General features: G+C 46.7%; 1 protein-coding gene and 1 long non-coding RNA gene across 5 annotated transcripts in view; one reads left to right on the top strand and one right to left on the bottom strand.

Annotated features, from left to right (window-relative positions):
• Positions 1-27,714, top strand: part of Insr (insulin receptor) — a 138,141-nt gene that overhangs the window by 35,482 nt on the left and 74,945 nt on the right. The gene's annotated exons all lie outside the window — the stretch shown is intronic.
• Positions 16,347-25,978, bottom strand: LOC134481144 (uncharacterized). Its single transcript, XR_010056436.1, has 2 exons — positions 22,275-25,978; positions 16,347-16,817 (listed from the first exon to the last, which is right to left on the bottom strand). It is a non-coding gene; the product is annotated as an uncharacterized LOC134481144 (long non-coding RNA).

Raw genomic sequence — 27,714 nt, 5'->3', positions numbered from 1 at the left:
CCATTTCCTCCAGATTTTCCAGTTTTATTGAATATAGGCTTTTGTAGTAAGATCTGATTTTTTTTTTAATTTCTTCAGTTTCTATTGTTATATCTCTCTTCTTATTTCTGATTTTGTTAATTTGGACACACTCTCTGTGACCTCTGGTTAGTCTGGCTAAGGGTTTATCTATCTTGTTGATTTTCTCAAAGAACCAACTTTTGGTTCTGTTGATTCTTTCTATGGTCCTTTTTGTTTCTACTTGGTTGATTTCAGCTCTGAGTTTGATTATTTCCTGCCTTCTACTCATCCTGGGTGTATTTGCTTCTTTTTGTTCTAGAGCTTTTAGATGTGCTGTCAAGCTGCTGACATATACTCTCTCCTGTTTCTTTCTGCAGGCACTCAGCGCTATGAGTTTTCCTCTTAGCACAGCTTTCATTGTGTCCCATAAGTTTGGGTATGTTGTACTTCATTTTCATTAAATTCTAAGAAGTCTTTAATTTCTTTCTTTATTTCTTCCTTGACCAGGTTGTCATTGAGTAGAGCATTGTTCAACTTCCACGTATATGTGGGCTTCTCTCATTATTGTTGTTTTGAAGACCAGTCTTAGTGTGTGGTGGTCTGATAGGACGCATGGGATTATTTCTATCTTCTTGTATCTGTTGAGGCCTGTTTTGTGAATGATTATTTGGTCAATTTTGGAGAATGTACCATGAAGTGCTGAGAAGAAGGTATATCCTTTTGATTTAGGATGGAATGTTCTATTAATATCTGCTAAATCCATTTGGTTCATAACTTCTGTTAGTTTCTCTATGTCTCTGTTTAATTTCTGTTTCCATGACCTGTCCATTGATGAGAGTGGGGTGTTGAAATCTCCTACTATTATTGTGTGAGGTGCAATGTGTGCTTTGAGCTTTAGTAAGGTTTCTTTTATGAATGTGGGTCCCCTTGCATTTGGAGCATAGATATTTAGGATTGAGAGTTCATCTTGGTGGATTTTTCCTTTGATGAATATGAAGTGTCCTTCCTTATCACTTTTAATGACTTTTGGTTGAAAGTCAATTTTATTTGATATTAGAATGGCTACTCCAGCTTGTTTCTTTGGGCCATTTGCTTGGAAAGTTGTTTTCCAGCCATTTACTCTGAGGTAGTGTCTGTCTTTCCTGCATGTAGCAAAATGCTGGGTCCTCTTTATGTATCCAGTCTGTTAGTCTATGTCTTTTTATTGGGGAATTGAATCTGTTGATGTTGAGAGATATTAAGGAATAGTGATTGTCGCTTCCTGTTATTTTTGTTATTAGAAGTGTAATTATGTTTGTATGTCTCTCTTTTGGTTTCATTGCAAGGAAATTATATTCTTGCTTTCTGTATCGTGTAGTTTCTCTCCTTGTGTTTTCCATCTATTATCCTTTGTAGGGCTGGATTTGTAGAAAGATATTGTGTAAATTTGGTTTTGTCATGGAATATCTTGGTTTCTCCATCTTTGTTAGTTGAGAGTTTTGCTGGATACAGTAGCCTGGGCTGGCATTTGTGTTCTCTTAGGGTCAGTATGACATCTATCCAGGATTTTCTGGCTTTCATAGTCTCTGGTGAGAAGTCTGGTGTAATTCTTTTAGGTCTGCCTTTATATGTCACTTGACCTTTTTCCCTTACTGCTTTTAATAGTCTTTCTTTGTTTTGTGTATTTGGTGTTTTCACTATTATGTGACAGGAGGAATTTCTTTTCTGGTCCAATCTATTTAGAGTTCTGTAGGCTTCTTGTATGTTTATGGGCATCTCTTTCTTTAGGTTAGGGAAGTTTTCTTCTATGATTTTGTTGAATATATTTACTGTCCCTTTAAGTTGGGCATCTTCCCTTTCTTCTACACCCGTTATCCTTAGATCTTCTCATTGTGTCCTGGATTTCCTGGATGTTTTGGGCTAGGAGGTTTTGGTGTTGTACATTATCTTTGATGGTTGTTTCAATGTTTTCTATGGTATCTTCTGCCCCTGAGATAATCTCTTCTATCTCTTGTATTCTGTTGGTGATGCTTGTATCTACGACTCTTTGTCTCTTCCCCAGGTTTTCTGTATCCAGGGTTGTCTCCCTTTGTGCTTTCTTTATTGTTTCTATTTCCATTTTTAAATCCTGAATGGTTTTGTTCAATTCCTTCACCTGTTTGATTGTGTTTTCCTGTAATTCTTTCAGGGATTTTTGTGCTTCCTCTCTAAGGGATTCTACTTGTTTACTTGTGTTTTCCTGCATTTCTTTAAGGGAGTCTTTATGTCCTTCATAAAGTCCTCCATCATTATCACACAATGTGATTTTAAATCTAAATCTTGCTTTTCTGGTGTGTTTGTATATCCAGTATTTTCTTTGGTGGGAGAACTGGGCTCTGATGATGCCAAGTAGTCTTGGTGTCTGTTGCTTAGGTTCCTGTGCTTGCCTCTAGCCATTGGGTTGTCTCTGGTGTTTGCTTGTCTTGCTGTTTCTGAGAGTGAGTTGACCCTGCTGTAGTCCTCTGTGTCAGCACTCCTGTAGAGCTGTTTTCCTGTTTTCTTTCAGCCTTTCCTGAGAACAGGTGCTCTGATTTCAGGTGTGTTGGTGTTCCTGGTGACTGTCTTTTAGCTCTAGGCATGGGCAGGAATCAAAGGGTCCTGCCCCTGATTGCTCCCAGGTCCTTGCACCCAGCAGGCACAGTTGGCACTATGCGATTCCCTCTTGGGTCTGGACTGTGGGCAGAGGGTAGTCTCCTCTGACTTCTCAGGAGTATCCACACTTCTGAGGTTCTAGCTCTCTCCCCCGCAGGATTTGGGTGCAGGGAGCTGTTTGGCTGGTTCAGTTCGGTCCTGGGCTCAGACGTGAACCTCGGGCACGGGAGGCTGACTGTTCCTATATCCCTGTGTCCAGAGGCACTGTGCAGTTTCTCCTTGGACCAGGGATGTGGGCAGAGGTGTGCAGAAGTGGCAGTCTGTCCTGCGGTCTCAGGATGTCTGCACTCCACAAGTTCACTCTTGATTTGCCTTTTGCTGCTCTCATTGGTCCTTGATATATACCTTCTTGTTTTCTTTGTTTTGTCTAAAGACTCCCTGATGGTATTTTCATATATCATTTTTGTTCCCCATTGGAATAAATGTAGCTCGTTCAGTTCTGCTATATAAATGATCTAGTTTTGTCACCTTAGGAACCCCCAAATCATCCTTATTTCATGGCTATTTTACGACAAGTGAAGCAGGTTGAGTGGAAGTTAATTGACCTGTGGATATAATCACCCGAGCAGCTTCGGGGAGGGGTGGGCAGCTCCTTGTTTTGACTGCACCTTCTCTGGTTGAGCAAGTGTGAGTCACTGAGTTTTCAGGTTGAAAAAAAAGAGCTTTCACTGTTTCTTAGTTTCATTTCTGTTGCTACAATAAAATACAGTGACAAAAATCAACGAGGGAGAAAGGGGCTTACCTCAGCTTACTCCTGGTGCCGGGAGACAGGTCATTACTGTGGGGAAGTCAAGGCAGGAATTTCAAGCAACTGATCATCACATCGGCAGTGAAGAACAGAGAGAAATATTTGCTTACTCCGTTTCATTTCTCTGCACAGTTCAGGACTTCCTGCCTATCATGGGTGAGATCTTTCCACGTCAATTAAATTAAAATGCCCTCCCCCCCCAGCACACACACACACACACACACACACACACACACACACACACGCACACACACACACACACACACACACTTTAACCCGATGTAAACAGTCCTTCATTGAGACTTTCTTCCTAAATGACTCTAGGTTGTGTCAAATTGTTGCTTAAAAGGATTCCTTGGGGGCTGGAAGGATGACTCACTCAGTAGTTAAGAGCAATGGATACCTTTTCAGAGGTCCTGAGTTCAATTCCCAGCAGCCACATGGTGGCTCACACCATCTATAAGGGAATCTAATGCCCTCTTCTGGCACCCAGGTGTATATGCAGCAGAACACTCCTACATAGAATACAAGTTAAAGAGAGAGAGAGAGAGAGATAGAGAGAAAGAGAGAGAGAGAGAGAGAGAGAGAGAGAGAGAGAGAGAGTCTACAAAATATTGAAACAAAGCAAAACAAACTAATCCTCAATTAGTGTGATGGGTTATCAAAGTTTCAAGTTGATGGGGCTTTAAAACGTTTTTATATTTTTAATGTGAGACAGAGTCTCAGGGAACCAAACTTGTTACCGAACTTCCTATGTATCTTAGGTTGGCCTTGATCTCCTGATCCTCCTCTTCCACCTACCTCCGCAGCCCAGAAATGACAAGTGTGCACCGTACACCCAGGATTATGTTGTGCTGGGAATGGAACTCGGGTCTCCTGTCTGCCAGGCCAATGTGCCGTCCTGGTTTATTGATTATTCAGACTCTATTAGCTCAGGCTGGCCCAGGACTGGGTATAGCTGAGGATGACCTTAAACTGATCTTCCTACCTCACCTCCTGAGTCATGAGAGTATACCTGTGTACCAAGAGACCCAATTTTTACAATGTGCTGGGGATGAAGTCCAGGTCCTTATTCATGGAAGGGAAGTACCCTGCTGAGCCACCCAGTGTGCGAGCTGGAGGTTTTGTGTTAGAGAATTGCAGGTAGCTCTTTGGTAACTGACTGTTCGGTTGATTTCAGGGACTATTTCACAGTAGCAGGAGCAATAGGTGACGTCCAAGTGCAAATCCATAGCACGCAGCCGTCCAAGGGAAAACACTAATTTTCCATAAATGGAGTGAGACTTCTCCACCCGATGCCTGGCTTTGTGGAACTGCCAGGGTATGTTTTACAAAAGCACTTTCTCTTTCTCTCGTCTTGTCCTTGTGGTTTTATGGTTTGGGTTTGGGAGTTCTCAGCCAGGGCTGAGTGTGACCCGTCGGGCCCCTGCCCCCACGGCCTTCCTGTCTATTTCTGTCTGTTTCAGTGTGAGCTTGCTGAAAAGCCAGTATGACTGGAGGTGATGTCAGACTGACTTTTCTTCAGAAGGGCACTGTGATTCATCCTCGTATTTAGCCGGCCTTTGTCATGGTGGAAGTAAGGTCGTAGTAGTTTTCGTTTGAAATCTAATAAGGGCTTTTGCATCTGCCATCTGGAGGCTGTGTTCCTTCTGTTCTTTTTATTGTTTTTGACTAAGAGTAGTGTTGAGGGGCAGGAAGTAGGTTTTGCAATATAGCCGACATCTGCCCAGAGGGTCTGTCCTCCTCTTTCCTCAAACTTCGTTTTTTTTTTTCTGGGAGCCGGAGATAGACAGGAGGCAGCTGTGCTCGGCGGGTCTGGCGCTCTATTCCTATTCACGTGCAATTATGTGTATAAGTTATTTCTCATGTGGCCTGGCTGGCCTTGAGTTCACAGCATAGTTGAGCCTGACCACCCAGCCTTTACCTCCTGATTTCATCCTCAGGATCACAGGTGTGTGCCACAAGGTATGGATACATTCATATGTGTATGTATAAGTAGCCATGTTTACATACATTGGTGTCAACTTGTTATCCGCTTCTCCCACCACCTAAAAAACCAGGAGTTCTGGGGACTGAACTTACATCTTCATAATTTGGTGGCACAACTTTTCATCACTGAGCTAACCTCCCTCGACTTTTCTAGGCCGCGTTTCAAATGCCAGAAAGCACCTAAGAGACATGGTGTACAAATGTCTTCGGCTGTATAATTTTATACCATAGCTTTTCTCTCAGAGAAGGGAGGATCAGGCTTAAAACATTTTTAATATTGATTTATTTTTTATTTTCGGGTATGGCATCTGTTAACTTCACGCAGTCTAGAATCGCTGGGGAGAGAGTCTAACCGAGGGACTGTCTGCGTTGGGTTGGCCGTGCGGGTTTGTTTTAATGACATTCGCTCTTAGCACGGTGGGTGCTATCACTCCCTGTCCTGTACAGGAAGGGAAAAGGTAGCAAGACATGGGTGCCTTTGTCCCTGCCTTGGACTGTGCTTGTGACCAGCTGCTTTGGAATCCTGCCACACTGATTTCCCCAGGAATTGTGAGCCAAATAAAGTTGCTTTCTTCGGGACCTTAATCCCAGCAACATAAATGAAACCAGGAAGGCGTGTGGTTGGTTTCTGGTCTTGAACTCTGGGCTCAAGCCACCCTCCCAATTCTGTCTCCAGAGCATCCTAATGCCTGGGCCAAACTCTTTTCAAACTGTGTTGACCACTACTGTGGTTTGAATATGCACTGTACCTGAGAGACTCGTGTGTTTGAACATTTGGGGTTTGGGGAAGTTTGTGGACCCTTTAGGAAGTGGGGAACCTTAGAGCAAGTGGGTTGTTGGAGATGGGGCCTGGTCCAATTCCTGTCCTTTCTGTTTTGTTCCCAGTTGCCAGCTGCCATGCATTTTCCTCCCTTCAGTTGTTTCTTGTCAAAGAATTGTTCACAACGACGGCAGGAAAAGTAGCAAAATCATCCAGAGTACGTTTAGGCTTTCTTTCTCTCTCTCTCTTTTTTTTTTTTTCAGAGCTGGGGACCGAACCCAGGGCCTTGCACTTGCTAGGCAAGCGCTCTACCACTGAGCTAAATCCCTAACCCCATCTTTTTAAAATTTGGTGTGTGAGTGCTCTAGCTGCATGTACACTTGCATGCCAGAAGAGGGCGTTAGATCCCATTACAGATGGTTGTGAGCCACCATGTGGTTGTTGGGAATTGAACTCAGAACCTCTGGAAGAGCAGCCAATATTCTCAACCGCTGAGTCATCTCTCCAGTCCCCCATTTTAGAACTTCTTACTGGCTATTTTGCCTAATTAAAACAAACAAACAAACAAACAACAACAAGAACAACAACAACAAAAACGGAGCCTGGAGATGTGCCTCACTGGTAAAGCCTACCCATGTAGCATGGTCAACCAGCCCCACTAGTTTAAAAAGAGTCTTAAGACACAGTGTCTGGAGTGACAATTCAGTGGCTAAGAGCACTTGCTGAGCAAACTCGAAGACCAGAGTTCAAATCCCTAGCCCCTATGTAAAAAGCTGGGTGTGGCCATGTGTGTCTCTGCAACTCCATCTCTGTCACGGCTTCCTGCCTGCCAGCCAGCTTGGCCCTGGGCTCAGTGAATGACCTTCTCGTGGGAATAAAGTGGAGGGTAAAAGAGCAGGCTACTCACGGTTGCTACACACGTACAGGGGTGCCTACAATGCACATGCTACATTCCACATCCCAATAACAACCCCCTCTCTCCTGTTCTCCTAGTCCTGCCCTTACAAATCCCTTCCCTCATTACGCTCCTCCCCTTGTCCTCAGAGAAGCCCGCCTTGGGTCTCACCTCACCCTGGTGGAGCATCTAGTTCCAGCAGGACAAGGCAAATTCTCTCCCTCTGAGGCTTAACCGGGAGTCCAGGTAGGGGAAGGGGACCCAGTAGCAAGCAACAGAGTCAGAGACTCCTCCGCTCCAATTGTCAGGGGACCCAGACGACGACCAAGCTGCACATCTACAAATGTGCAGGGTCTAGTTCCAGACCCTGCGTCCTCTTTGGTTGGCAGTTCAGGCTCTGTGAGCCCACACAGGCCCAAGTGAGTTGGCTCTGTAGGTCTTCTTGTGGTAGCTGTATATTCTTTGTTTTATAACTTGTCCTTTATTTCAGAATTGTAGATGAAGTTATGCATCCCCAACTGCTTGTATTGCTTATGAAGGTCTTCCTAGACAGTTGGGAGGCTCAGGCAGGAGGATCACATTTTGTAGCCCTTCTTTGGCTAAATGATGAACCTGTGTAACTTGACATAGCTTGTGATGCACAAGTCCCTGGAGTCATCAGTTACTCAAACAGTAGCAGCAGCAGCAGCAGCAGCAGCAGCAGCAGCAGCAGCAGCAGCAGCAGCAGCAGCAGCAATGATAAATACAAATTTAGCCCACTCTCCCTAGACCCATACGTTTTTGTTTGTCCGTTTCTGGGACAGAGCCTCATGTAGCCCAGGCTGGCCTCAAACTTTGCTGGCTGTATAGCTCAGGCTCACTTTGAACTCTTGATCATCGATCATCTTGCCCTCACCTCCTCCTCAGTGCCGCCATAACCACTTTTATGTGGTGATAGCATCTACCTTAAGGCTCTCTGCATGCCAGGCCAGCACGGATCAAGTGAGCCACACCCCCAGTCCCTAGAACTTCACCTCGAGTCAACATTTCCTAGCATGTGCTGCAAGCACGCGTGTGCATTCAGTCGGACTCCTAGGAGACTTGAGAGGAAGATGAGGCTGTTACCTGAGGCTTGTGTAGCAATCTGTCTGTGTTCATTAGTTCTGTTTGGGCTCTTTGCATTTACCTGTGTTGTGAATTGCACGCTTAATTCCTGTATGAATGGCTGTTTGAAGATATGACTGGAAAACAAAACAAAACAAAACAAAAAGCCAGCTTGATACAATTGTTACTGTTTATCTCTGTTGACTTTGCAGCGTGATCCCCAGCGATCTTTCTTTAGCCTTCCGGAGATAATTGTGCAAACAAGAAATGAACTTTGCCATTCATGGTTCCAAGCGCCTTGGCAAAGGGCACGCCTTAGTGAGGCAGGAATGCTCTTCAGTTTTAAAGTTCTCTTGTGATTAATGCATATTAGTGATAGACACATAATGTTTTTCACACAGCATTCTCATACATGGTTATAATGTTCGTTCATCATAGTTCTCCCAGTTACCCTGTTCTTTCCTCTCCTGCTGTTCCCATCTCTCTTTTCAAATAGTCCTTCTACTTTTCTGCCTGGACTCGGTGAGATTCATTTTATTACTTCCGTGAGTGTGTTGTCAACCTACCAGTTTGGCCATCCATACCACTGAAAGAAACTGCCTCTTCCTGTTTCTCCTAGCAACTGTTCCTCCTAGCAACTCCAGCTTTCCATCAGAGAGAGGTGGGGCCTTGTGAGACCTTCCTCCTATTAATTGTTAACTGCTTAGCAATGGGTAAGACCTCGTGTCCCCTCTCTCCCAGCAACCTTTAACTGCTTAAAGGGGTGGGGACTCATGAGCTCCCTTCAACTGTTAGCTGTCTATCTTTAGGGAGAGGCAGAACTCCTAAGCCACTCCAGTAACCACTAACTGTCTATAATACATCTACAGGGAAGGGCGGGGTTCTCCCGAGTCCCCACCGTTAGCAATTGTGAGCTATCTTCAGAGAGAGGTTGGAACATCATGAGCCTCCCTTCCTGATAACCTTTAAAGGCCTATAATAGATTTTCAGGGAGGTACAAGGCCATACTAACCCCTGCTTCTTCATGATGGAATGCCATCAGGGTCAATCACGTGCAGGTCTTGTGCAGGTAATTGAAACGTGTTCAATAGGGCTACCACCTGTCATGCTTGGGAGACACATGACGCCTCGGGTGGTCACACCTGTACCACATCTAAACCTACCACAGGCCAAAGCTTGAACTTCTGATTGGCCACACAATATGGGGTGCGCTTACCATGTGATCCCCGAGTGGGCAACATGTATATAAACGGGTTCCTCCCTTTTATATCCTCAAGGTGCACCTCTGACTCCTGTTGTCACAGGAGTGGTCCCATCAGCTTTGTGAAGGGCACCCACCAGAGCTCCCGTCTTCTTTACTTCGAGTTCGCTGTGTGACTCCTCCCTGAGATGGAGGTGTGTTTCAGTTTTCATACCTGTTGCTGTGAGGAAAATACATCGACGGGGTAACTTAAGGGAGAAGAGTTCAAGGGTACTGTCTATCACACAGGGACATAAGCAGCTGATCACCTCACACTCATGACTGGGAGGCTGAGAGTGGTGGATGCATGCTGGTGCCCAGTTCCTTCTCTCTGTCCGATATTGTCTAGGACCCAGGGAACGGTTCCATCCACAAGTCACATGGGCCTTCCCACATCAGTCCCCTACAGGACTGTCCAGAGGCCCATCTCCCAGATGTTGATTTTAGATTCTATGAAATTGATAATTAAAAGCTGTCTATCATAAGGCAGGGGAATATGAAAGTGGACATGGACCAGTGGTTAGAGCACTAGCTGCTCTTGCAGAGGACCCAGGCTTGATTCTCAGCACCCACATGGTGGCTCACAGCCATCTGTAACTCCAGCCTCAGGGGATCTGACGGCCTCCTCTAGCCTCTGAGGGCACTAGGCACAGACATGCATGTATGCAAAATACTCAAATACATAAAAATAAGTAAGTAGTATAAAATAAGTAAAAAAGAAAGCAGATATCATGGTCTTGTAGAATGTAGTGTGTGTGTGTGTGTGTGTGTGTGTGTGTGTGTGTGTGTGCGCGTGCATGTGCACCAGCATGAATGAATATACTAAGGTGTACATGTGGAGATTAGAAGACAACCTTTGGGGATTGTTTCTGTGTGCAGTCCCTTTCCATGTTTCTTGCTGTTTTGTACACCAGACTAATTTGTGTGTGGGGTTCAGGTGATTCTCCTATTTCTGCCCCTCATGTTGCCATAGTAATACTGGGGTTTCAGACATGTGGCCCTATATCTGACTTTTATACAGGCTCTGGCAATTTGAACTCAGGCAAACAGACCTGTGTGACAAGTGTCTCTACCTGATGGACCTCTCTTCCTGTCTGATTGACATTTTGACACATTGCTCTCACTAAGTTGCCCAGGCAAGCCCTGAGCTTGGGCTTTTGATCCTTTGATCTTAACCTCCCCAATAGCTGGGATTACCAGTCTGGATCACCAGACCTGGCTCTGTCTGTCTGTCTGTCTGTCTGTCTGTCTGTCTGTCTGTCATCTATCCTGGTGGGTGTGAAAAAGACAGATAAACCACAGTTTACCATCTTAACTTTTTTTTTTCAGAGTGTAGTTAAGCAACATGAAACACATCCACATAGTTGTGCAATTATTGACACCCTTTTCCAGAACTTTCTCATTTCCCAAATTCACCATCTCCATTTCTCAACACGTCTCCTGAGCTCTCTCTCAGCCCCTGGTGTCTTTCTTTATGGGTCTGACATTTTAGGGACCTCCTAAGAGTAAAATCTTTTTGTGATGGGCTTAGTTTACTGAGCACCGTTCCCTCAAGGTCTACCCACATAGTAGCATGAACTAGAATTCTGTTCCTTTTCAAAGCTGAATAATGTTCCAGTGTACGGCTAGTCATTCTACTTTGGTTGGTAAACATTTGCCTCTTCCCGTGTTTAAAGGCTTCTGTGTCCACACATATACAAACGTCTGTCTTGGCTATCTAGGCTGTTAGAGTTCATTTCACTTTTCAACTTGACGAAACCTAGTTCAGGCTAATTAAACCTAGAACAGGGTCAATTGCTCCCTGTGGGTGGTACCATTTCCTGGGCTGGGATCCTAAACTTTATAAAACAAGAAAGTCAGCAGAGCACCAGTATCCGTCCTTCTGCTGCTTCCTGACTGTGATGTAACAGTACTCCCTCAACCTCCTGCCACCATGACTTCTCACCCTGGTGGGCTGTACCTCAAACTGTTGACCAAACCAAACGATTTCTCTCTTAAATTGCTTTTGCCGTTTTATGTTATCACAGCAACAGGAATGGTAACAAAGTCAGGGGGTCCTGGAGATGTTTGGATACAGTGTATCCTCTGTAAATCTGAGGGAGAGACCAGAGAGCGAGAAGGATGTGGGGCTGCCTTCTCCCATTCTTCTCCTGTGTGGTTTTTCCTGTAGGGATGAGCGGAGCCTCTCCGCTGGGATCATTTTCTCCTCTCACTTTCTGTTGCCTCCACTCAAAGTCCATCCCATGTCTGGGCTGGGAGTGGACGGTTCCCGTGTGGATGTGGAATGTGGTGTTTTGGCAGGAAATTGCTGCTTTATTCTTTGCTACTGTTCGTTTGTTTGGTAGCATTGAGAGATGGGAACACGTCCTTCATTTGGGAGGGAGACTGAGATGGACTTAATTCGCTCCAGCCTCAGTATACTCACGTGCTTTCAGGGCTTGCTTGGTGGGGTCAAGTTTGCGCCAACATTCCCTTTCCAAATGTCTTATATAAAAATCAAATCCACGAACAAAGAAGACCTTCTCTTCTCTTTCATGTTTTCTTTCCTGTTTTTTTTTTTTCTTCACACGACTGACTATTTTTTTCTATTTTAAATGTTCAGTTAAAGTATTACAGGTTTCTTTTAGGGTGTGTGTTCTCTGTGTGTTTTGTGTTCATCTGTGTCACATGTTCTGGCAGATAGGCACAAATCTGTGTGCATGTGGCTTGTGGACGGCAGGGTGTTCTCTTCAACCTCTCTCCACCCTTTTAAAATTACATTTATTCATCTATTAATTAAGTTTTTTTCCCTCTCGTGCGTTCTTTCACGTGCAGTGATCAGATGACTTGGGGATCAACTCAGGTGGAGAGGTTTGGCCACAAGCCCCTGTACTCTCTGAGCCGCCTCTCTGGCCCCCTGCCTTATGTTTTGAGACAGGGTCTCTCACTGAACTTGGAGCTTACCAAAAGACTGGATTGGTTGGCCAGTGAGCTCCAGGAATCTGCTTCTTGTGACCTCTTCCTTAGCGCTGATAAAGGGTCATGCTGGGCTATCTGCATGGGTCTTGGATGGAGATCAGCTGCGGCCACATGCTGGCATGGCAGCCAAGTCCCTGGCCTCTTTCTGGTTTCTTTTGTACTTAGAAGGAGTTTTTGCTCTTTTGTTTTGGGTGTGCCTGCTGTGGTGCCAGGGTTCAAACCCGTGGTAGCCTTGAGCATGCCGGACAGACCCTCTCCCTCCCAGTTACACCTCTAGCTTCTACTAGTGTTTTTTTGTTTTGTTTTGGGACAAGGCTTTGATATGTAGTCCAGTTTGGCCTTGAACTCACAGTCTTTCCAAGTGTAGGGATTGCCGGTGCAAACCACCAAGTGCCACTTCTAAACTATTTCCTTAAAAGATTTATCTTTATTTTTAATTGTGCATATTGTGTAGGCACGCATGTGCGAACACACACACGCACACGCACACGCACACGCACACGCACACGCACACACACATCGGAAGGGAGCAATGGATCTCCTGGATCTGGAGCTTTAGGTGATTGGGAGCTGTCTGACATTGGTGCTGAGCTGGACCTCAGTCCTCTGGAAGAGTAGTAAGTGCTCTTAACCATGAAGCCATCACGCCAGCCACTCCTAGCTATTTGAAAACACAGAATTAATTATTGATCATAACCAAAAGCATTCTGATGAGAAGACAGAGACTTGATGAACAGGACTAAATACATTTACCCAGGTTATTTTAGATTGTGTTGGCTTGCTATTTATTGAGATAGGGTCCCATGTAGCCCAGGATGGCCCTGAACTTGATATATTTGTCAGAGCATATTGCTTTGTACTTCTGTTCCTTCTCCATGTTGGGACTGCGCCATCATGCTGGGTTTATGTAGCATTGGGGGTGGAACCCAGGCTCCCATAGGCTAGGCAAGTACCCTAGCAACTGAGCCCCAGCCCCCTGCTGACTGTGGGTGTGGCTCAGGGTGGAGCTCCTGCCTAAGATTTCCCTGGGAGGGATGAGGGGTGCTGTAGAGTGTTTGACTGGTCAGTGTGAGGCCATGCGCTCCATCACCTGCAGCACCAAAAGGGTAAACGCTCTGACGGTCGGTCAGTCGGTCGTATTTGAGATTTTGTTGTAAGCACTGAGCACTCAAACGTCAGGAATTTGGAAGAGTGGCTGGGTGAGTGATGGTGAAATACATAGCTTTTGATTTTTTTTCCTTCAGAAGCAGCTTCCTGTAGGTTCCCCCCCCGCCCCCTTTTTATGGGGCTTCTGCAGTGTTCCACAGAGATCTCCTCCGTTCTCGGTTTCCTTGGTGGCTTGAGCCTTACCAAGTTAATGAGTTATTCTGAGTTCTGGAATCCAGCATCTGGTGCAGCTCGTGGCTCTTGGCTCCAACCTACGAGGCCCTGCCAGCCAAAGGAGGTGGCTTCCCCGTGCCTGGGGGCCAGCCTGGGAGGCTGCAGGCTTTTAAAGGCCACAGCTTGTGCTGGAGACATGTGTTCCTCTGGCACTGGCTTTGTTGAAAACACATTCCCTAGATAGTTTCTCTTCTACACAGACTTCGGAGATGCTTGGGTGTGCTGGAGGCGCGCTCCCCATCCCCGCTCCTGTAGAGCTCGGAGGGTTTCTCTTCTCTAGGTGTATGGAGAGTGGCGCATGCGCAAGTGGGACTGATCTCAGCCAGTAAGTCAAGGCTGGTAGGATTCCCCCATTTATGGACCAGAAATTGAGGCTGGCAGAAAGGTCAAGGGGAAGCTGCGGCTGCTGCTGCAATGGGCTTACAGCCTGACATGGGTTTAGGGTCAGTCACATCCTCTCTCCTAATTCCTGTGTCCAGCTGGTCACGGGAGCCCTCTTAATATTTCTGTCTCTTATTTTTTGTGCTGCGAGTAGACCCTAGGGGCCGTGTGCATTCTGGGCGAATATCTCAGGTTCTTACTTTAACTTATTACTTCATACTAAGGATCTCACGTAGCCCAGGCTGGCCTCACCTTAAACTCACGATGTAACTGAAATTCCTTCAAATTCATTTATTTTTAAATTTAATTTTTTTTTCACTTAAAAAGAGAGCACCGAAAGCAGTTGCTCTCTATGAAGGGAACGCGGGGACGTCTCACCTCCTCACTGCTGCCTTGCTCACTGATTAATGATAACCCCGTGCTTGATTTCCTTCGACTTTCCAGCTCCCTCACCAGGCTCCTGCAGGCCAGGCGGACTTGCCTGCCTCTTGCCAACAGTTATGTCCATGATTGTATTCCAAAAGGAAGTTCCCAGGCAGTGTGAGGTGACCGAGCCAGAATGTGGTCAGAGCTGGGTCCCATCTGATTTGGATCGCCTCAATTGTCCCCCACTGCAGAGGATAATTATCTAATTACTCTTGGCTTTCCTGTTTGGGGCCATGCTTAGCAAATGGGGTGTGAACGTGAACTCTTGACTGTCTCCCGGGGCCAACAGACGCAAATGACATTATGCGGTTTTAAAGACAGGCCATTTATGAAGTCGTCATCGCTGTGACAGCAGCCTTCTCCCCTCCTCTCGCTCTCCCAACCCTTGAAGTATTGGCTCATGTTTACCTGTTGAGGCTTAATTGATCCCACCTTAGGCTTTTAAACATGATTTGTGTGCGTTGCATAGCACACGGCACACATGCACGCACACACGTGCACACAGGTGGGTGTACTCTCCCGTGCATAGGAGTGTGGTGGCCAGAGGTTGATGTAAGAGTATCCACACTTGGTTTCCCACCTTATTTTATTACTTTATTTTATTTAGTGCATAAGTGTGTGTATGCGTGAGTGTGGGCACGTGCGTGTCGCGTCGCACTTGTAGAGGTCAGAGGACTCCACCTTGTTCTGAAGCAGGGTTTCTTATTTCTGACACTGTGTAGCGTACTCCATGCTAGTGGTCTCTAGAGCGTCAAGCCCACTCTTCTGTCTCTGCTTGTCTTGCGGTCGGAGTGCTGGGCTTACAGATGCTTGCGACCACATCTGGGTCTTCATGTGGGCTTCAGGGGTGAAACTCAGGCTATCAGGTGAGTGCTCTGCCCACCAAACCATCTCTCCATCCCCACATTACCTTCCCTGCAGAGATGTGGTGTTCTCTAGGGATGGGACCTCTCTGGGCCCTACCCCTGCAGCTCCCAGTGACCGGAACAACCACTTACAGGAGCAGCACCCATGGGACTGCCCTTGGACTTGGGATTCGGGCCTCAGAAAGGGCTAAAGTTTGTGACACTCGGAGTATTCGACAATTTCTACTTAGGCTACTATCACCGGTACCTTAGGGGGATTTACACCTCAAGTGTGAACATAATAGCTACATTGAAAATTATTGTTCTCTATGCACTTCGATCGTAATTGTCCATTATTAGTCTCTTTTATCCCCTCCCCCACCCACTGAGCCCCGTCTTCCCAACAAATACCTCTCCTGCCTTATTATTTTGTGTGCGATTCGTTTCATATCCTTGGGCTGCTTGCATGAGCATGTGTGTGTGGGGTATTGGCTACACCACTAAGGACTGTAACTCTCCTTCCTGCTGAATTACATGTTTTTTTAATGTACTACATTTGTTTACTTTTACACTTGTTACTTTTATTTTTGAATTTATTTTTTTCTTTAGAAATTTCCTTATTACATTTTATTTAGTGTGTACGTGAGTGTGTGTGAGTGTGTGTGTGTGTGTGTACGTGAGTGTGTGAGTGTGTGTGTGTGTGTGTGTGTGTGTAGCAGACCATGGTTAAGGGCTTGTAGGGACTGGTTCTTTCCTTTCACCATGTGGGTCCAGGGAATTGAATTCCGATTGTCGGACTTGGCAACGACCATCTTTACCCACTGAGCTATTTTGCTGGCCACTTAGTTACAGTTTCCGTTGCTGTAGCAAAACACCCATGTTGTGGGACAAAACTTTTCCTGGGAAGAGGCAACACACACACATCTACTCCCCTAAGATAGCAAACTCGTGACAGACTGAAGTACAGTTGCTATCAAGGTTAAGCGTAGTGAGTTTAATTTGTGTCACTTACAGGAGCAGGTGAGGAGATCACTTACAGGAGGAGAAATGGCTCAAAGACAGCTGCATCGCCAAGGCCCACTACAGCATGGGTGACAGCTCACAAAGCTGGGAACCTGGAACCCACCACACAGTCCGCAGGCAGCCCAACAGGGTGGAGAATGTCCTGTCCAGATGTCTCAGTTGATGAAAGCGTCTTCTGGGCAGCGGATCTGGTCTCAGTTTTTTCTTTGCAGCTTGGTTTGTCTCAGAGTCATCTATGCAGTTTGGCATTGCTCTGCTGAGAAGGCCTCAGTGAGCTTCCATTGCTCACTCTGGCAGGGGGCGGGTAGTGAATCTCTTCAGAGCGTGGTGAATCTCCTCAGTCCTGGAGACATCCTGAAGCCATTTTCAGTCGTTTGCCTTCCTGCGTCCTGTAGAATGGGATGTTTCGTTGCACAGCTCTTGGCAGAAACAAGGGAAGGAAGCAGGGTTCAGCTTGCCACTCAACATGGCAGAGAAGGCTTGACAGAGACTCTGGCTTGGCAAGAGCCTGTGCTGGAGGTCCTTCCTGTCAGTGGGTCATCTTCTCCAGCCATCTTCTTCCCTTCGCCATGAATGCATTCTTAGGGGTCTACAACTCAGCCAGACAGCACCACCGTCTTGGCTATAGGGGTTCAAACGCATGAGCCTGGGGACATTTCCCTTTAAAACATCACAGGAGGAAAATGAACAGGGGCTAGAAAAGTGGAATGGCTCGGTGGATAAAGGCTCTTGTGGCCAAGCCTGGTACTGTGGGTTCCATCCCTGGGACCCATATGGTGGAAGCAGAGAGGGGGTCACAGAGGGAAGTCAGGGTAGGACCTTGACTGAGAACTGAAGCAGAGACTATGCTTACTAGGCCTTGGCTAGCTTTCTTAACCCAGGGCCTCCTGCCTAGGGAATGGTGCCACTCACAGTGGGCTAAGTCTTCTTACATTAAGACAATTCCTCACATTCACTGCCAGTCTTACATCTTTTTGAGACAGGGTCTCATGTAGCCCAGCTGGCCTCAACCCCCTAGGCAGTCATAGATGACCGTGAGCTGATGATCTTTTTGTTTATATCTCCTGAGTGCTGTGGTGACAGGAATCTTCCACCATGCTTGGGATGGAACCAGAGTTCCATGTATGCTAAGCAAGTATTCTACCGTCTGAGCCCTAGACCTCGCCTAGCTTTAACTGGCAGTTTTAGAAGCCATTTATGAGTGAGCTGATTCATAGAATGTCTGGCCAGGCTGAAAATAGCCAAAAGCCTGTGTTTAGGAAATCCAAGTGCCCCATTTCTATTTATTAGCCATCATTATTATAATCACCATCATGACGGTGGTTGTTATTTTGAAGATCTGGGGATGGAACCCAGGACTTCTTGCACACCGGGGAGGCTTTGGCTGTAGTAGGCTTAATTCTCCTCTCTTAACTCCAGGATGATATTGCCTTGGTAACAATGTTTCAAATCCTTACAGTTTCTTCTGCAGCCACCCCCACAGCTCTCCTGTATTCTGCTAAAAAACACCCGTGATTCCTAGCTTCCATTTTTTTAAAAGTTTTATTACATTTTATTTACTGTGTGTGTGTGTATGCACACATGGGTGTTTGTGTGCGCATGGCTGTTGTGCATGTGTGACGGTCTCAGAACAACTTTTGGGAGTTGGTTCATTTCTCTTACCGTGTGGGACCTAGAGGTTAAACTGGGGTCATCAGAGTTGATGGCAAGTGCCGCTTGCTCCTCCGTATGCTTTCCACCGTATTTTTGAGCGTGTTTGTCACTGATGAGTGGCTTGTCACCGATTAGTGACAGCTTAGTGATTGGTTAAGTTGGCTGGCGGAGATCTGCCTGCCACATTCCCAGCCCCCTCTCCCTCCTATTGGAGCCGCTACAGACTGGTGTCTTTCTGTGGACGCTGAGGACAGGAACTCAAGTCCTCACGCTCTTGCGGTGAGCATTTGCCACCTGAGTTGTCTCCCTAGCCTTGGGACTTTTTGTTTTTGTTTTTGTTTTTTTTTTTTTTAGTATGATATATCAAAGCAGCATTAATTGCCTATCGAGGAGGTTTTGAAGGTTACATTCATTTATATGGGGGGGTACGCATGAGTGTGGAGGTCAGAGAACAACTTGTGTGGGAGTTAGTTCTCTCCTTCCACCGTGTGGAAGGACTCAGGTTGTCAGGCTTGGCTGAGAGCGCCTTCGCCTACTGAGCCATTCTGCTGACCCCAGCCAAGCGTGTTCATGTTCGACTGACCTGGAGCTGGTCACCAGTCCTTCTCTGTGAAGAGATTGGTGCGACCTAACAGACGTGTTTAGCTGGAAGACACGGACCCACCTAGGAGAGTGACTTGCCTGGGGTTCGGTGCCATAGTTCCTCTGAGTTCTTTGTTTCTTAATTCCTTTATGACTATGAGTGTTTTGCCTGCATATATGTTTATATACCATGTGTAGCCTTGTGTCTGTGCAGGGTAGGAAAAGGTATCCTATCTCCTGGAACTGGAGTTAGAGATGGTGCTGGGAATGGAACCCAGGTCCTCTGGAGGAGCAGCCATAGCTCCTAATCACTGGGCCATCTCCCCCATCCTCTTGTTATTTTTTGAATATATTTTAATTAACTCTGTGATAATTTTGTACGTTATATTTTGGTCACATTTATACCTAGAACTCCCTCAACTGCTCCCAGTTCCACCCCACCTCCCCGCCCCTCTCGACTTCTTGTCTTTTTCTTTAATAAACCTCTGAGTTTAATTTGGGCTGCTTACAGGCTCCCGGGTGTGGGCTGTCCCCGGAGTGTGGTGAGCAATCAATGGCCAAACTTTTAAAGAAAAGCGAGTCTCTGTTTCCCGGAGGCCATCAACCAACTGTCACTAGTTCTTCAGGTAGTTTGGGGCTTGTGTTGGGATGCCGGCTGGCTTGATTTTGTGCAGGCTGTGTGCTGGCAGTCATGACTGTTGTTCACCAGTGAGGTGGGCCTCTTATGTCCAGAAGACACTGGTTTGCTCTGCCTCTCTCCAATCTCTGGCTCCTACAGTCCTGCCCCGGCTCTTCAGCCTCAGCTGGTGGCTCTCAGGCCTTGGGGAGGGGATGTGACCTGGGTGCCCCGTTTAAGGCCGGGCACTCCATTGGTAGTTCTTGGATCTACGTTTCTAAACACTGGGTGGAGCGGATCAGACCTGATGCTCTAGCATCATCAAGGCTGAAGTTGAAGGACTGTAAGTTCAAGGCCAGCCCGGGTTACAAATGAAAAATGCTGTGTCGTACAAACGAGCAGCCAATATGCAAGACAGTACGTAGTGCTGAGTTTACCAATCAGACCGCATGTGAGCACAGTTCAACCGCAGTCATGACATTCACATGTCTCCATGACAGTCCCAACCACCCATTTCCAGAACTTTCTCCTGTACCCAAACTGAATTTCCATTGTCATTAAACATTAGCTCTCCTTCCTGCAGTGGTGCTGGGCACCTGCCTTTCTGTCTTGGATTTGGTGACTCTAGGAACCAGCAGTATGTCCCTGTAGGATCACCTCCTATGTACAAAGCGTGATGTCTTCTGGTTCTGTCCATATTGAAGCAGATAGGAGGACTTTTCTGTGTCTCTTTCTTCTTCTTTCCAACCTCACTCTGACCTAACTCTCTCCTTTCTCTTTTCTCCCCGTCCTACCCCTGTCTTCCTTTATTCTTTTTCCTTTGTATCACTGCTTAAGAATGCAGCTGACCTTTTTTCTTTAAGACTCATCTTTACTTGTGTGTGTATGTCTGATTGGCATGCGTATGCATGTATGTGCATGTATATGCATGTGGATGCTTCAGAGGCCAGAGAGGGTGTTGTGTTTACTTACGGGTAGTTGGGAGCAATCTGACATGGGTCCTGGTCATCAAACTGGGTCTCTGAAAGAACACCCTTAACCACTTGGCTGTCTCTCCACCTTCTTTGAGTTGGTTTGGAGTCCCAGGCATGAAAGGTGTTTGCCACCATGCTTGGTGTATGCATGCGGTGCTGAGGGTGAGATCTTAGGCTCTGTGCAAGCTTTGTTGTGGCTTAAATGAGGAATGTCCCCAATAGGCTCCTGTGTCAGAATGCTCAGTTTCTAGATGGTGGCATTGTTTGAGGAGGTGTAGCCTTGCCATAAGAAGAATGTCACTGGGGCAGGCCCCTCCTGCCTCTCCACTACTTGCTTCCTGGGTGGGTAGAAATGTGGCTCACGAGCTTCCTGCTCCTGTCACCATGTCTTCCCTGCCTGTGCCATGTCTTCCCCTCTATGGGCTCTAGCTTTCTAGAACCATAAACCAAAACAAACCTTTCTTCCCTATGTTGCTTTTCTCAGAGGATTTGTATCACAGTAACAGAAAAGTTACTGAAACAAGGCAGACCCTCTCCAGTGGTCTCCGCCACAGCGTCAGCTCTGTCATTTCTTCTCACTTTCACATTGCTCTTTGGGTTCTTACTGAGGTGATTCTGTACGTGTCTGGGGAGATGTTGTCATAGCCAGGAGGTTCTACTAGCATAGGGTAGGTAGGTGAGGACCGGGTAGCTAGGCGAGACATCGTGCAAAGGCTGGTCCCCACCACAGAGAACAGGTCAGCTCAAAACGTCTGTCACACCTCAGTTGACAAACCCACCTCTTAGACAGCAGATCTGCTGGGAGTATCTGGCTTGAGTCTGTGACATGGGACTTCCCAGCAATGGTGTTAGCAAGGCTAAACTGAAGGGGGAAAGGGCTGGATTTTCTTCCTGTTTGCCTCTGAGGTTCTCTTAGAAAGGAGTGTCTGTTGCTTCTTTGTGAGAACACACCATTTGTGAATGGTCTCAGAACAGTCTTGTGCCTTCCGTGAGGCTGGTTCCTGGCTCCGTGGGACAGAAAGCACCTGCTTGCTCCTCCCTGACCCTGTGCAAATGTAGCTGCCCATGTTTTGGTTCACAAGGGGTCAACAGATCAGGCCCTTGGCTTTTGTTGCCAGTTGATTTAATTTGTTACTCATAATAAAACTGGAACTCACCTGGCTCAGAGCCCTGGGCCGTTAAAAACGCTTGTTAGAATACACTGTGTAGGCTGGTTCATTGGAGAAGCCGAGAATGGCGGCAAACTCGCCCCAAGCAGAAGGGCTGACAGAGGGAAGAGGGTCAGTCTCCCAAACAAAATTTACCGTATTGCTTGATAGGTCAACAGATTTATCACAGGGGACACCCCTACCCTAATTGTTCAGTAATTTTTCTTTCCTGTGAGACAGGTCTCATGTAGCTCAGGCTGATCTCTAATTCACTCTGTAGCTGAGGATATCCTTAAGTCTTCTGATCCTCCTGCCTCTACCTTCCCAGTGCCAGGATGACAGACAGGCATCTGGCAACAGGCCCAGTTGTAGGCGGTTGGTGGGATGGAACCCAGGATTTTGAGCATGCTATATGAGCTCTCTATCTACTGAGCTGTTGGGGTAAAAATTAAAGAGGATCGTTTGCTATCAGTTCCTGAGAGCTGGATCCGCTCCCTCTGGCTGCTCCTCTGCCACGAGGTCCAGCACACACACACACACACACACACACACACACACACACACACACACACACACACACACCAGCTCCCTCTGGCTGCTCCCCTGCCACGAGGTCCAGCACACACACACACACACACACACACACACACACACACACACACACACCAGCTCCCTCTGGCTGCTCCCCTGCCACGAGGTCCAGCACACACACACACACACACACACACACCCCTACCTCATTCTGCGGACCTTGCACATTCTCACTCCTCGAAAGCAACAGGACCAGATCCTCACGCTCCAACTGCCTTTCAGCCATTTCTTTCACACACTGTCCTCTTTAGCCCAGTAAAATCAAAGCTCTAGACCGCCCACATGCACAAGATAAAAATTGAGTTAGATCACCTGGATCGGAATCCTCCACCTCTGTCTCCATCTTCCTTCCCTCGGTCCTCCTCCTCTTCCTCTCTCCTTCCTAGACTTTTCCCCACCTACCCTTCCTTCTCAACCAATGATAGGCGTCGCCTTATCCTGGACACGCCTTGCTGCATAATGATTCACCATTTTTGAAAAGGCTCAGAGAAGTTAAGATACTCGGCTAACATATCCCAGCATCCATTAGGAAATGGCAGATTCATCCTCAGGTCTTTATGTCGTTCTGGATCTCGCTTCCTGCTCTTCCTTCTCCTCTTCCTCCTCATCCTTTTCCTCTCCCTCTTTTTCTTCCTTCTCCTCTTCTTCCTCCTCTTCTTCTTCCTTTTCTTCCTCCTCTCCCCTTCCTCTCCCTCCTCCTCCTATTCTTCTTCACGATTTTATATCTATATCTATATCTATATCTATATCTATATCTATATCTATATCTATATCTATATATCATCTATGGTTTTCGTTTCTAATCATAGACGTAAATACTGTACCAATGTGCTCTGCCTGACGTGACTCTGCCCTGCCTCTCTAACGTTCCACCAATCCGCGTTTTTTAAGTCAAGTCACCGAAGCGAGCTCACCCATTCTCTGGCATCAGAGGGTTAGAAGACTCTCACATGTGCCCAACAAAAGTAGGTGGAGACTTCTGCCCCACATTCTCAGGGAGCCAGCTTCAGTGGGCAGGGCCTTTCTTGGCTCCTCCCATCCATTCCCATGGAACCTCTGCTGTTGGTTTTTCACACCCTTGAGAATTGTTTTCTGAAGCTGGTCAAGCTCATGATGCTGTGTGTATGCACAAGTGTATATGTGCATATTACCCCACTTTTTAAAGCAAAGTTTCTGATTGGGTATCCACGTTTAATTTTCAAGGACCCCCCACCCCCCTCCGCCCGCTTTCATTTCATTGTTAAAGGTACGTTCAAATTTGTCTTTGTATCTTGTGGGACTCAGTGAATAATGGTCGGCAAAAGCCAATGACTACCAAGGAAACAGCTAGGAAGAGGATTGGGGGACAGATTTTGAGTGTGAGAACCCAGGTGGACCTTTGATCATGGGACTTCAAAGGGAGAGTTGAAGTAAAAGTGGAATCGGGAGTCTAGAAGGGAAGGTAGGGTTGGCCACGGAAGGGGTCATGTGTCATGGAGCGGGCTTGTGATCGTATCTGCCTTTAACAGGTTTCAAGGACTAACATCTGAGAGTGCCGAAGTGGAAGAGGCTTTCCGGGAGCTGCGGCATAGGAAGGGGTGCGGGCGCTTCATTGTAGATCCTTTTCCACACTCAAGGCCAGGTTTCCTGCCATTCTCCTTTCTCTGGGCAGGGTAGGAAGACATAGCTGGGTGGACGTGTGTTTTACTTGAGATTACAACTTCGTTTGTCTTCTGAGAATTTGATTTCCAACTTCCTTACAACCTCAGCAACTGCCCCTCCTCCCAACTTCTGTATGTATGAGCTGACTGAGCCGCCTCCTGCCCCCTTTTAAGAAAACTCATTTTAGTCGTGAGCCCAAATTTCACTCTAGGCTCATGTTCCCAATTCCCCTGGTATCCCACAATCATAGGCCTCAGGGAGGAATGTGCTCTGTAGCCCTCAAATTATGGTTTTTTAAATCTTGATTTCTGAGAGGAAAATTGGGCATTCTGTGTTTCCCCCTTTCAATCCTGAGTGTTCTGCTACTGTGTGGGAGGCCTTACAGACATTTTCCGGCAGTGACAAAGGTACCTATATGAAGTGCAGTCATTTTACAACCTGGCATTGGGGCTTAAAAAAACCCCAAACTTGTTTTATTTAGATTACCTAACAAGTCTTTTGGGATGGATCTGGATCCTTCCAGGGGGGAAATATGGGTGGGGTGAAAGGGAAGATGGAGAAATTAGATTATGAATTCAGAAGTTCATGGGCAGATGGAGGGGTCTGTCAGTGGCCTTTCTGGAGGATAGGGCAGGGACAACAGGTTTCACTGCCTTTTCCTCTTTCTTTTCTTCGTGTGTAGACCTGTATGTGCTTACATTTCCATGTCTACACGCATGCACATGTGGAGGCAGGAGGGCAGATCTCAGGTGTCTTTTTGATGACTCCCCACTCTATCATTATTGTTTGAGACCCGCAGTCCCGAGATTCAGCTAGGCTAGTTGACTAGTACATTGCAAGGACTCTCCTGTCCTTATCCACTCAGAACTGTGGTCACAGACACTCGTTGCTGCATCTGGCTTTTAATGTGGATGTGGGAGATCCAGAGTCACTCCCCTCATACCTGTGTGGCAGCCACTTTGATGCCTAAGCCTACCCAACATTCACCTCTGGGCACTACACCCATACATGTGCACCCCCTGTAATACATAGGTGATGGAACAGTAAGGAGACAAAATAAAGGTTGCAGTTCTCCGAGGAACCTATTTTCTGTCCATGTCGATTCCACATACAACAACACACATGTGCGCACACATGTACGCACATACATAGCATACACATAACACATGTGCACATATACACACATGACCCACATTGCACACATAATACATAGCACAAACACATGGCGCACACACTTAGGCTTCCTACTGTTGGGAATGAAATCAATCAGGAAATAAACCGAAACTCACGCCACTTTTGTCACGATGAGGTCTAGTGGCCAATTTCACCCTGTTGGTGGCAGTTCAGGATACTGTTTAGCAGCTAGGAAAGTGTCTTTGTATCCTGCTTCCTGTCCCTAACCCCAGTTAGCTTGTGCCTGCAGAGAGGCTTCTGCAAAAAAGACATCTGTGGACTTGCAAGAACCCAGATGGCCAAGGAGTGACGCTAGAAAAGTCAGCGATCACATGAGCTGGCTTTTCCTGGTCCAGATCGCTCCTTCCCCAGCCCTCTTCACTAGTGAGACGTTTCCACGCCAGACTTCTTCCTTTCTCCATTTCCACTTGCCCTTCTCTCTGTAAGCTGTGGTGCTTGTTCTCTCTCAATTAGAAAGTTGTCGTGTCTAATTTCTTCTGCCCTCCAATGACACAGAAAACATATAAGTATGGCTCGGCATAGTAGAGAAAGATCATCCAGGCATTCTAGGCGTAAGGGATGAATAGGGACTAAGCAAAACTTGTTGGAGATTCAAAAGAAGAAGAGGAAGGCTGGGAGAGCCTGAGTTAAGTCCCCAGAACCCATATATAGGAAAGGTAAGAAGCTAGTTGGAGTGGTGCAGGCCTGTCCCCTCAGGGACACCGAGGTCTGAGGCAGAGACAGGGGCATTTCTGGAAGCTTGTAGTCAGCAGGCCTGGCCTTATTGGTGAAGCTCAAGGTCAACGAGAGAAGGCACCAAAACAAACGAACCAACAATTGAAGATTTCCTTTGACTTCCTCCCAACAAGTGCACCATGCATCTATGCCTACTCGTGCGTCCCTCTTACATGAATATACACACATTCAGGGGCATGTGTAGGCACACAAGAGAAAATGAGAATGCCGAGGCGGACTCCAATAACACCTGCATTGTGTAGATTAAACTCAGCTAGGGCTCTGGGGGAATGTCTCAGTGGATAAGAGTGCTTGCTGCACAAGCATAAGGACCCGAGTTCAAATCCCCAGCACTTATGTAAAAAGCCAGGTATAGCTGCATGTTCCAGTAATGCCAGCATTGTAGGCAGAGCCAGACAAATCCTGAGAGCCCCCAGCCATCCATCTAGCCTATAGTCTCCCTTTCAGTGAGAACCTGTCTTTTTTTTTCTTTTTCTTTTTCTTTTTTTCCAGAGTTGGGGACCGAACCCAGGGCCTTGCGCTTGGTAGGCAAGCGCTCTACCACTGAGCTAAATCCCCAACCCCAAGACCCTGTCTTAAGGCTACAAGGGGTAGGGTAATAGATGCAGGTTCCTGACATCCTTCTCTGCCTTGTACATATGTGTACGGGGACATGTGTACCCAAATACACGCGCGCGCACACACACACACACACACAGGGGCAGATGTTAGGTAGCAAGGAGTTAGGTGTTAGGTACATGGTGATGACTAGAAGCTGAAACTAAGCAGTACTCATTTTAAAGTACAGTGGTGATATTTTAAAAAGTTAATCATCTGTTAAGAGAAGCAGTGCCTTCCCAAAGTACAGACATTGCTCTGGGCCGTATCTACAACTGCCAGTGTTCTTACTTGGAAATGAAGTTTTAAGAAGCTTAGCCAAACAAACACGAAAGACATTTTTTTGCTACTTGATCAGTTAAATAATAACTTAGGGCTGTCAAGAGGGCCCAGCAGGTGGAGGTGCCTGCCGCCATGCCGGACTCCCCAGAGTTGCCCTTTGACCTTCATACTTGTATGGGGCCACACAGGCCTGTACATAAGTCTTACTTCTGTTGTTAGCTGCCTAACGTATGTGACCTATACAGACACAGGAAGATTAAAAGAACATGTAGAAGAGACAGAGGTCTGTGCCTCTTTGCAAGAAGGTTTTCACAAGAGGTCGAGGTTACTTACTTAAGCCTGATTGTCACGCTCCATTTTTTAAAAAATTGATTTTTACTTTTTAAACAGGGTCTCGTATAGCCCTGGTTGTTCTCAGACTTCTTTGTGCAGCAGAGGGTAGGGTAACCTTGAACTCCGGATCCTCCTGCTTCTCCCTCAGTACTGGAATTAAAATGCTCAGTTTACGTGGTGCTAGGGATGGAACTCAGGGTTCCCACCTGAGCTACATCTCCAACCTCCTGAGGTGGAAGCTGGCATTGCCTGACCACCAAGGCCTGTCCTCAGACCCTTCCTCCCCTCCCCTCAGCCCTCCCCTCCCCTCAGTGGCTCAAGATGCGTCCTCCTCAGGTTTAACTTTGGACTTTGCTTTTCATCAGCTCTGAGCTGTTCCAGGGCTCTGGTGATTCACGCTGGCCTATCTCGCATTATTCTTCCCGATGGGAAACACTTGAGTGTAATGCATTGGAAATAACAATCACCACCAGTCCTTTCCTTCAGGGGGGCCTAAGCTTGAGTTCTGGGTGAAGTAGCTACTGTTTTATTTTCCCACCTCTAAAGGGGGAAGTTATTTTAACAATGGTAAGATCGTATCAACTATATACAGTAAATGGAATATGCGGGACGCACACAGTGTGTGTGTGTGTGTGTGTGTGTGTGTGTGTGTGTGTGGTCTATATCTATCTATCTATATATCCATATCCCCTGGGGTTCCACCCACAACACATGCGTGCGTGCGCACACACACACTAACGACTGAGGGATCTGTTAATTGCACAACTTCCCTTCGCTCCTCTTTAGTGTCCTGGAATCAAGAAAACAAGCGTGGATCGAGCAAGTGTGCAGTCTTAAATCAAAGAACCTTGATGCAAAAACACCCTCTAGTCTTGGCCTTAGAACTCAGAGCTTCCTGCGTGCCCACTGAGCTCTATCTCCAGCCTCCAGACAGTTTATTTAAAGAATGCATCAATGCCCGTGTTTGTTG

This window comes from Rattus norvegicus, chromosome 12 (genome assembly GCF_036323735.1).
Source record: "Rattus norvegicus strain BN/NHsdMcwi chromosome 12, GRCr8, whole genome shotgun sequence".
NCBI classification, from domain to species: Eukaryota; Metazoa; Chordata; class Mammalia; order Rodentia; family Muridae; genus Rattus; species Rattus norvegicus.
Note: the sequence above shows the minus strand (reverse complement) of the source record. Positions and strands in the feature narration are given on the sequence as shown.